Below are 11,173 nucleotides of genomic sequence, written 5' to 3'. Positions count from 1 at the left end.
TTTTCACTTGACTTGCAATTCTGCTTTTCATATTTGACGGAGCTTTTTGGTCAGGTTACTGGAATATAAAATAAAATCATTCCAGGTGAAAGACAAATTAATATTATTTTATTGCATCCTCTTGCAATGATTATAGTGGTAAAACAAAATACCTTAGGTAGCTTGTATCTGGGTTTGGAGAAAACTACCCTGCTTGAATTTAAATGGATAGGTTACGTCATTCAAAGCTCTAACTTGATTCGAGGTGGGCCAATTTTATATGTTGTAGTTTTTGTTTTATATATTATGTAATTTATTTCGTATAAAGATTTAAATTTATAAATGTGGATAAATTTGATTAAGTATATAATGTGAATTTAATTGATATTATATACTAACTTAATTTGAATTTGGTGTAAATGACGAAATGAATTTAAAATTAAAATAAAATAATTTAAATTTATTTTATAAAAAATAAAATAATTTAAAGGGTAAATTATATAAATAGTAAGTCATTTGAGTAAATCTCTCTCTTTTTCGATTGATTGTCAAAAGAAATGATTTGATAAGATTATGAAAATAGCTTTAGCTTCATCATCATTTAGGTGTTTGTTTTTGCATAGGTAAAAGGTTACAGTCTGCGGACCACATCTGCAGCAGAAGAGGTGGACCAAAAGTATGTAGTCTGCAAGATGAAGACTGTTTGTTTTTTAACGTCTGCAGACTGTTAAAATAAACTGATTTTTTAAACTTAAAAGAATTTTGCAATACTGAGATTTAAATAATTTTAGTTTTACAATACTGAAATTTAAATAATTCATACAACTACAATAAATAATTTTTTTAGAAAAAAAACACCACCTTATTAATTCTATTATAAGTCTCACATAATCACATGTATTATTAGTTTTATAAGTTTTATAGAGTACAATTTATAAATGATCATTAAATTATATGATTTTTTAAATATGCAATTATGTAATACTTTTAATTTTTTTTAATATATATTCATAATTTATTTTTATAATTATATGATATTTTTAGAAAATATTTTTTAATTTATAAATTATTTTATGATTATTTTTTATTTAATTGTGATTATATTTTAAAATTTTAAAAACATAATTTATAATTTTTATATTTTAAAATCTTAATTATCAAACAATGAAATCATTTTTTATTAAGCAATGTGGTTTAAATACTTATTTTTTATAAAAATTTAAATATAATTTAAAAATAACAAATCCAAAAAAATATTATATTTAAACTTAAATCAAAATAATTAAAATAAATATAAAATTTTAATAATATAAAATAATTTATATGATATAAAATTAAATATCTATAATATAATATTAAAAAATTAATATTTAATTTGTTTAAAAAAATTAATATTTATAATATAATATTAAAAAATTAATATTTAATTTATTTAAAAAATTATATTAAAATTAAAATCAAAATAATATAAAATTAAATATAAAACCTCTTTGAAGAGGTTAGAAGACGTCTGCAGACATAAGGCGACGTCTGCAGACATAAGACGACGTCTGCAGACATAAGACGACGTCTGCAGACATAAGGCCACGTCTGCACCGCACAGACCACGCGTACACGTTAGAAGAACCTCTGTTTTTTAAAAAACAAACGGTCTTAGAAGTCCAATGTGTGCGCGGCGCAAACATAAGAGCTTTGCAGACCTTACACAGTAAAAACAAACACCACCTTAGTCTCCCACTTAGTGATGGATCTAAAAATTTAAGAATGAAAGTATAAAATTTTGATTTTTCTTTTTAAAATAATGGGTATATATATATTTTTTTCCCTTAACATATTAAACTAAATTTAATCATTTTTTTAAATAATAGGATACAATTAGCCCTAAACTGAGTGCATCAGCCCCTTTGCTCCCGCTTATGACAAATTTTTTCAAAAAACTAGCTTACATCAACAAACTCGATCATGATATAAATCCTTGACTGCTTGTCGTCAAATATTTTAAGGGTAAAATATATAAATAGTCCTCAAAATTTTAAAACACTTACCTTCCGTTGACCCCTTCTTCTTCTTCTTCTTCCTCCTTTAATAATATACTAAACAAAATCTCGCGATATCTTTTCTGCCATTTTTTCTACTTCACTCTCTCTATTCAATTAATCCTCCATCGAGGCGGGTCGGATGCAATACATTGCTGCAACTTTCACCTTTTAGTCTTTTCCATTAGCTATGTCGAATAAGGCGTCGTCGCAACGATTCCTACAACTCTGACAACGGGGCCATCGACGTGATTGGTGGGTTTGGCAGGATTAATAATGGATATCGAGTCGGACCCACGATGGAGATTGAGTCTCGGATGAAGATGGTGGGTCAGACTCAGGTTTTGAATTTCTTCATACATCATGTGAATGCTAAATCTCAGTGCAAAGTCATCCTACCTTAATAACATAAGATTTTTAAATAAGATATAATTTTTTTTAATGAGATATGTATAAATAAAATTTCAGGTGAATACTGTCCGTAAAATAAATAATTGATCGAAGAAAATTTAAATTTCAGGATGGACACAAAAAATTTCAAAACGAACACAATTAATAAAATAAATAAATAATCGAAAATAATTCAGATTTCAAGGTGGGTCGAAGTGAGTGCTGGTTCTGTTTTAGGTTTTCACTGCTGAATTTTTTGTCCTTTTTAGTTTCGTTCATAGGCCTGTAAATGAATTGAACGTTCAACGAACCATTCATGAACTGTGCTTCGGGAAGTTCGTTTATTTATTAAATGAACGAACATGAACAAGATTTTGTGTTCGTTTAATTAAATGAACGAACACGAACAAATGGCTCGTTCGTTCATTTACGTTCGTAACGTTCGATTATATGTTCGTTCATTTATGTTCATTTATGTTCGAACAGAGGACAAGTTGAATATGTTATGAAGATTATTGAAGTTATTTGGATTTCAAGAAGATTGTTTTGTTGAACAAATTAACTTTAAGACTTTATTATGTTCATATAGCTTATTTATGATTTATGTATGTTTTTGTCATATTCGAACAAATTAACTCTAAAGTTGCAGGTTTTATTAATGAATTTTAAGTTGTTATTCTTGTTGTTTACTTTTTTTTACATTCATTTGTTGTGTTCGAATAAGTTTGTTTTTTGTATTTGTGTTGTTCGTTTATGTTAGTTTTTTGTGTTCGTTTATGTTAATTTATTATGTTCGTTCGTTTGTGTTCGTTTACGTTCGATTATGTTCTTTTATCATTTAAATGAATGAACATGAACAAACTATATTTCTTAATGAACGACATGAACAAATTTTTTTTGTTCGTTTATGTTCGTTTATTTAAATGAACGAACATGAACATACCTCCTTTCGTGTGCGTTCGGTTCGTTTACAGGGCTATTCGTTCATGTAACTTAAGGGACTACTTAGCCTTTTTCATTAAGACTTTCAGATTTGTTGAAAGAGATGTAAAAATAGTGTTGTTCGAATTGCAATTTATTTTAGGAAACCGAAGCTTTTGTGCTTAAATTTACCATACTATTTAGGTTGAGAGGGTGGTGAAGTAAGACGATTTTAGAATCCGGTGGAAGAGTTCGGGCGAATTTATTGACACTTGAGTGTAGAGTTGTAAATGTATTAGAGAGAGTGAAGTAGAAAAAATGGCAGCAACGGTACCGTGGGATTTTGTTTGGTATATTGTTAGAGGGGGAGGAGGAAGAGGAAGAAGGTGGTGGATTAATGGAAGGTAGGTGTCACGTCAGATAAAACTAACGGAATGTAACGTCGGAGACCTTACCGAAAACGAACTAAAAGTTCGTTGCTTGTATTGCAAGTTTTAAAAGTTAGGTGACCAAAATGCAAGGACACTAAAAATTTGGGGACTATTTATACTTTACCTATATTTTAATGACATTGGGATGCTTGACGAGCTTCATTGTTGATATTTATCTTTCCGGTGACGGAGACCTTGGTCACGGTCGAGGATTTTAATGGTGACTAAAAACATGGTTCCACGTGTTTCTCTAATTAAAACAAGGATTCATTTATTTCTGAATTTGCAGGTCTCAACACATAATTTTTTTAAACACAGAAATGTTTAAACAAGTTGCTTGTAGATAATTTTTCAAATGTGAACGATGAACATCATCAACAAAAGGATTTCTTTCGGGCTTTCATTTCCTTCAAATTTTCCAAGAGATCCTAAAAGTTACTTCAAGTATATAAAATGCATTTGCATTTAATGTAACATGATGGAACCTTATCATTATAGGTCCAAACATTTCATGTCTTTCAAAATAGTTAGGGACTTAGGTAAAATACCAACTTTCAGGAGCAACACTTATTGTTTTAAGCACCCAAAATGTACAAGGTCATTCCATCATTCAGAAGAAACTATGAAAACTACCAAAAGTTTCGAAGTCCGATTACCTTCCGGCCGCTTTGTGGTGGTTCCCGCCCTGCCCTGCCCTGCACTGCTCAGTTCTTATCGAGTAGATCATAGAAAACCTTTGGCTTTCTATAGTCCGAGATGCACAGGGCCTGAAACCAAATGTTTTACATTTTAGCCATAATGTACAACTAAGATAACACAAATACACCAGATTCCATACTTTTCCGAGGTGTTGAATTTGAAAACCGTAGTTCAAATTCTATGCCAGAATATGAAAGATGAAACGAAAAGCAACTGTAGACAGAAAAGCAAGTGGCTTACCTGCATCGCGTATGCAATATGCATTAACGTAGGTTCCGACCACGGTTTCCCGATGAATTGAAGGCCAATCGGCAAACCGGCTTGTCATAGCCGACCTACCAAGCAGACAAGGAGAAATGGTATTAGTATAATTGCAGTGTTTGAATGAAGCTAACAGCCATTAGCTAGCAATATAAAAAATTATAAAGATGAGTAGTTATAAGGTTCGTACAGGAACAGTCACAGCAGGTAATCCCAAAAAGTTTGGTGCTATCTGATATCGGATAAGGGCAGCTGAAATAACGAAAAAATGATATACTTCCATTCTCACGTAGACTGAGAGCACAAAGATTTAAATGTAAACACATACGGGAAATCCAGTCAAAATTGATACCTCCATTTATGCAGTCAACTTCACCGGTCTTTAGAGCATCATCGATTATCGAGTATGCAGTCCGACTGTTTCGACAAAAAGCTCATTTAACTAAGGCACTATAACACTAGGTCTTGGAGATGGAAGTTGAAGTGAAATAAAGGCGCTAATGATTTTAGAGCCTCGAGAAAAAAGAGCTCTATTAAAATACATGTGAGCTTCTGCAGTAAAAAACAATTTACCCTGTTGATGGAGTAACTATGACATCTGCCATGGCGAATATATTGTTATGAATCTGCATCTGGCGGTACCTGCTTATGTGCAGTCAAACTAAATTATCATAACAAGCTTGCAGAATCTAAAATCATAACCCATATTACTCGGATTTGGGTGCAAATGTTGCACATGAGTATGTGCCTAACATGGATATGTTCAGTTTTTTCTTAAGATTCTTTGTATTTGGAAAGTCCTCAGAGGATCATATTCCCTTACCTGTGTCCAAGTAGGGTTTGGGCAAGGGTGTCAGACATGAATACTTCAAGAAAAAAATGAAGAGTCGGAGTAGCATAGGTCAAACTTCGTCTGATAATTTGAAGCATGCAAACATATATATTGACAGCTAATCTAACTCAACTTCAGAAAATACTATGTTGAACTCACTTATTACTACTTGAAACGGTTTCTATTCACAAGTGAAAAGACTTGATCTCTTGAGAAAATAGAACAAATGATTGGACTGAAAAGAACATTATCAAATCATTAACAATCATTTATTTAAAATTTGTAACTTTGAAAAAATCAATCAATGAATTAAGAATTGGCTACAATTTACCTCATTTTCTGGGCCTTTATGTACTCTTTGCCGTGGAAAGCACCACATACCCTAAGTGCTACTCTAACATCCCATCCTATTTCTGCAAAATCACTGTTTCGAAAAGTTTATAGTGTAAGATATGAACTTTAAAATTCTAGATAAAATGAACATAAAAACATAATATGGCGATCGAAGTCCGAAGAGAACTTACAGTTTTTCCATATGAGAACTCAGTGAAGTGCAGCATTCTGAACTAATGGTCACATAATGTGCAAGGAGCATTGATTCTATATCTGGTATAGTTACCCCTACAGTCTTGAATGGTACAACTTTTCAGACTAGTGAGCAATCACTTGGAATCATCTAACATTCAATTTATTGCATTTTATACCAATGTGTTTTATTCCTCAGGAGGTTTATCATCTGATTAGGTTCTAACTTCTAATTAAAGGGAGGTTGATTGCTCACACGGTCTATATACGACAAATTATAATATCGAAACATGGCCATTCATTGTTTGAAAATTGCATCCACTGTTAGTACCTTCCACTTGTATTGGTCGCATAGCAAGTTCAGAGCATCGGAGCAGCATATTCTGATTTCATCACTGCAATCATTGAACCACTAACCGAACCAATCAATGGTTCAAAAAATAGAATGTCGGTCCACTTTTTAAGCCATAATTGATGATAAAATTGAACTTAATTAGTAATTACATCACTAACCTCTCCATATTTTGCAAATCTGATGTTTGATATTGGATTTGTTGAGTTCAGCAGCGGAAAATGCACTTTGGGCTGTAAGTATCCATGTGCCAAGAAAAAAAAGCGCAAAAGCTGTCCAAGCTTAGAATGGTTCATATAAATACTTTATGATTCAGCAGAAGAAGTCATAAAATTGAACTCAAGTCATATAATTGATGATAAAATTGAACTTAAGTCATAAAATGCCATGTTCATAGTATTTTGGCAAACTCAACTACAGATTCTATACTCCAATTTTGACTTTAAAAAAACGTGTTAATATCAAAACTAGAAGGCAAAGACGTGCAGAATTTGTGGTGTCTTACAGAGCATGTACTTACAGGTAAAGTGGTTGGCTTATGTGAGTGAAGTTCACCACTAATAGCAGCATAACTGAAAACAGAAAACTAATCAGAGTCCATTTACGACTAAAAATGTAATCTATAAAAGTTAAAAAGGAAATGGAATTATAGATTGAGAGAGAGAGAATACTTACACGATAAATGCATCCTCTAAGGTGGCTGCTATTATTCCAACTGTCCCCACTGTCCAGTTCAGAGGAAGAACACTGGAAACAGCATATGAATTTTCAGATATTTTCTAAATTTTAAAAATTATAGAGTTATTTTAATTAAATAAGTTCTCACCCTGAATGAGGTATACATCCAAAAGTAGGTTTGAACCCAACAACACCACAAAGTGATGCAGGCATCCGCACAGATCCTACACAGAATCCACAAGGGAAGTACATTGGCCCTTTAAACTTATTCATATAGTACGATGGTGTATAGAATAAGGCAGCATATTTTTTTTTAATTATAAAGAAAACAATTGACTTGAAATACAAACTATGGTACAGCCACTCTAAATTAAGGAGAGTGATAAGTAACGATTCCTTATAGGATGATAAATAATGATTCTCGTGCATATCTTCTCAAAGTAATAGGAACGAAAGAACTCTTAATCCTAGTAGACTTTTATAATATTGATGAAGTACAAAAGTCTTGGGATAATAGTATCCTGTGAACCTGTGACAAATTACACATGCTTCTTCTATGATGGAGGTAATAGTACTACCTATTATATTATTACTGATGTTCAAACTTAGAATGGAACTTTTAGTTAATTTGAAAAATAATAATATGTACTCAAACTTTCTTATCTGCAAGTATATCAGGATTAAGGCTTATTGGTTTGATTCGGTTTATGTCGATTTTGTTATGAAGCTGTCTTAATGCTATATGTTTTTTCAGAACATTTTCGGAATCTTTTCAAAAAAAAACATTTCATGGTTTTTTTACTTTTTTCTGTCAAGGACGAGTTTTTTACCTCCGCTATCCACACCAAGAGCAACAGGGCATAACCCTGAAGACACCACTGCAGAAGATCCACTCGAAGAACCACCAGCAATTTTGTTGGGATCATAGGGATTTCTAATAGGCCTGGCAGCAATCACAAATTTTACACACTACAAACTTTAATATCTATTAATGGAAAGAACTTAGATAAGAGAAAAGGAAATGTTAAAATTAGTGACGTTGGTTGACTGTAAATTAATGTGTAATTAAGACTGAGGATAATTAATCTGTAATCAAGATGTTATGCACATATAATGGAGATTAAATAAGAGCAGAATATCATTGTATTTAAACATAGCATTTGTGGTTTATTAAAGGGACAGAAATAGAAATTCTCACCCATAGTGGGGATTTATCCCACTTACTCCAGCTCCAAGCTCATGCATATTAGTCTTTCCAACAAGTATAGCCCCACAGGATCTGAGGCGCATAACACAGCAAGCATCACCAGTGCAAGGTCTAAATTTTTGCAACCACTTTGTGCCTCCTAGAAGAATCAAGAGCAAGATAGGGACAAAAATGCCTCCAGAAAAGAAAATTGATGTGAATAAAAAAATGGCAAGTAAAGAACTTAGGAGACCTGTGGTTGGATATGGATAACAATCTATTTCATCCTTGATAGCAATCGGGACTCCATCTAGAGCAGATATTGGATTCCCTGCAGAAGAGAATAATGAGATCCGTGTGAATGCCTTGAGTCTAGATGATATTGACAACAGGATATTATAAATAAAAGGGATTCTACATTAAAATCAAAGTCCAATTTTGCTAAGTCTGCTTATCAACAATGTCTAACGTCCTTGTGGCTCAGGACAATGACACAACAATGTCTCCATTAAAAAGCACATTAGTATAGGTAAATGATGATTAATTACACTAAAAAAGTTACCTCTTTCATACCGAATCGTTGACTCTCTAGCTTGCCTTAGGATATCTTCAGCATCATAGTTAATGAAGAAGGACATTGGCAAAGGAGGACTGCAAGATACACGCACAGCATCTATAAAATGCTCTGCAACCTGCAAATTGAAATTTGATTTTCATGTCCAAAGTAAACCAAAAATTAAGGACACAAACTATCAAGAAAGTCTCAAAAAATGGTGAAAATATGCCATAAATGAGAGAGCCAAGAATAATACCCTTAGTGGAGTTATATCCCCTGTACTATAGGTTCTTGAGTAATCTGCTATTGTCCAGCGTCGGAAGCAGCTGGGTTTTAGATCATCCAATGACTTCTCCGAGGTTACAGGAATGCAATTTATTGCCTCTTGAACTCGTTCTGGTGGAGATGCATCAGAGTCGATTTGTTTGACTTCTTGTTGATTAAGCTCTGTGTTATGCAATCTAATTAGACACGAGACAAGAAACACATTCGAAAAAGGAGAGTGCACATTGATATCAAGATATGAGGGTGTAAGGTATGTTTGTATGGTGTAACAAAAGCTTAATAAAACTACTAGCAACAAACGCAGCACAAATACATGATATGAACATTCTCAATACTTCATATCCTAAGCAAAGTGCACTTTTATTTTCCCAGGTTATTGTCACCTACCTCGACCAGCAATCATGTAGCCCAACCACTGGCTGATGTAATGATCATTCTTATAGTTGTCTCTTACAATTTCAATAGATTAAGTATTAGAAGTTCATCAAACAACTATGGAACATAATAAACTTCCAGCGTCTGGAATCCAATTTGGTGTAATATATAAGGAGAGTATTCTATGTTTCTTCCATGTTGGTTTCTCATTTATGGAGGAAAGAAGAGGAAGTAGTGGTCTCTAGCCTGGCATTCCTTTCTTGGTATTGTAAACAAAAGTGACAAAAAATTCATGGATATTTTAATGCAGCAAATTTTATGATGCAATGTTTAACTAGTTCTAAAATGCTTCATAACATAATTCTACTATAAACAGAAAAAAAAAGTTTAATTCTATTTATTTTGATGATTGATGAAGGTGAAGTACCAGGAGTATCCAAAATACAGTAATCCGAATACTGAAGCATGTGAATTGCGAAAAGTATCTAACACATACCAGTAATAGGATGTAAGGGAATGAACATAGGTGGCTCCACGAGAGTTGCATTGGTAACAAGCTGTTCAAGGGAAGACAGACAGAAAGAAGTTCATGATAAATAGCAGATAAGCAACCATTTTAAATTTCCAAGACATAGTCAGTGTTTTACAAGTATTTAAAGAGCAGAAAATTCCACTCTTCTTTCATTTTGGATGATTGCCATGTTTTTATACAGAGCCTAACAATATATTGAACTAAACATCAATTTCTGATTTCTAATCAAGTGTTTAAGCTAACAAGTGTGACCTTGTGAACTTGATTGTTCTTCTTCACGATGTGCAACAACAACGCTCCAATGATCCTTGACTCCAAGAACCAGGCAAAGATTTTCAGCAGAAATCCAGCCATACGAGGAGCTATATCCAAAAAAAAATTGTAAAAATCCACTCAAACTGAAGATCAATCAAGTAAAACTAAACATCCCCTTCTGAAGGGTAATCCCTTTAAGTTCTGAATTCAGCTGCTTAACTTAACATTCCCAAACGTCAAAACAGTTTTATCCATTTAACCAGAAAGTGAGCAACTACTAGAGCACCATTTTAGTAAGTTAAACCTAAGTAGAAACAGAACAACTGCAATTCATCTCGAATTTCTTGATTTCAATCACCAAACCAAAAAAAAATGTTAAAACAGTTTGTGAGAACAACACTTCTAAGCTGTTGGTTTTCAGAAACTAAAATCACAGTATACTGAAATGATATAATTTTCTCATTTTCAGCTAAGCTGCTGCTGACGATGATAAAGTAATGCAGAAAAAAATGATTTGGTTAAAAAGAAAACCTTTATCGACTCTAAAATACGACTCATTGCTGCAAGGACCAAGATCAATCTGCTCCACGGGCTTGTAAACAACGCCGGCATCCCTCAACAATCCCATTTTTGCCTGAAAAAGAAAAACGGGTCGGTGGTGGTTGCTAGGGCAAACTCAGCACAATTTATATATATATATAAATGGATTATTGTCTTATATGTAATTGGAATTTTCTAATAATGAATATAGTGCATGCGACATGTAATAAATTCAATAATTTATTTAATGAATTTATGGAGAGTGGTAGGGAATTGCCATGAAAATGAGCAATCGGCCAATGGCAGAGCAGTGAAGAGCAGGCAGCCGTAGTGCTTTGAG

At 32.8% G+C, this 11,173-nt stretch overlaps 1 pseudogene; it reads right to left on the bottom strand.

Annotated features, from left to right (window-relative positions):
* Positions 1-4,273: 4,273 nt before the first annotated feature.
* On the bottom strand, positions 4,274-10,921 carry LOC120185648 (annotated as a pseudogene).
* Between the last annotated feature and the right edge of the window lie 252 nt (positions 10,922-11,173).

The sequence above is a fragment of the Hibiscus syriacus genome, unplaced genomic scaffold (genome assembly GCF_006381635.1).
Source record: "Hibiscus syriacus cultivar Baekdansim isolate YM2019G1 unplaced genomic scaffold, ASM638163v2 tig00113124_pilon, whole genome shotgun sequence".
In the NCBI taxonomy this organism is placed as follows: Eukaryota; Viridiplantae; Streptophyta; class Magnoliopsida; order Malvales; family Malvaceae; genus Hibiscus; species Hibiscus syriacus.
This window is presented reverse-complemented; position numbering and strand designations above follow the sequence as displayed.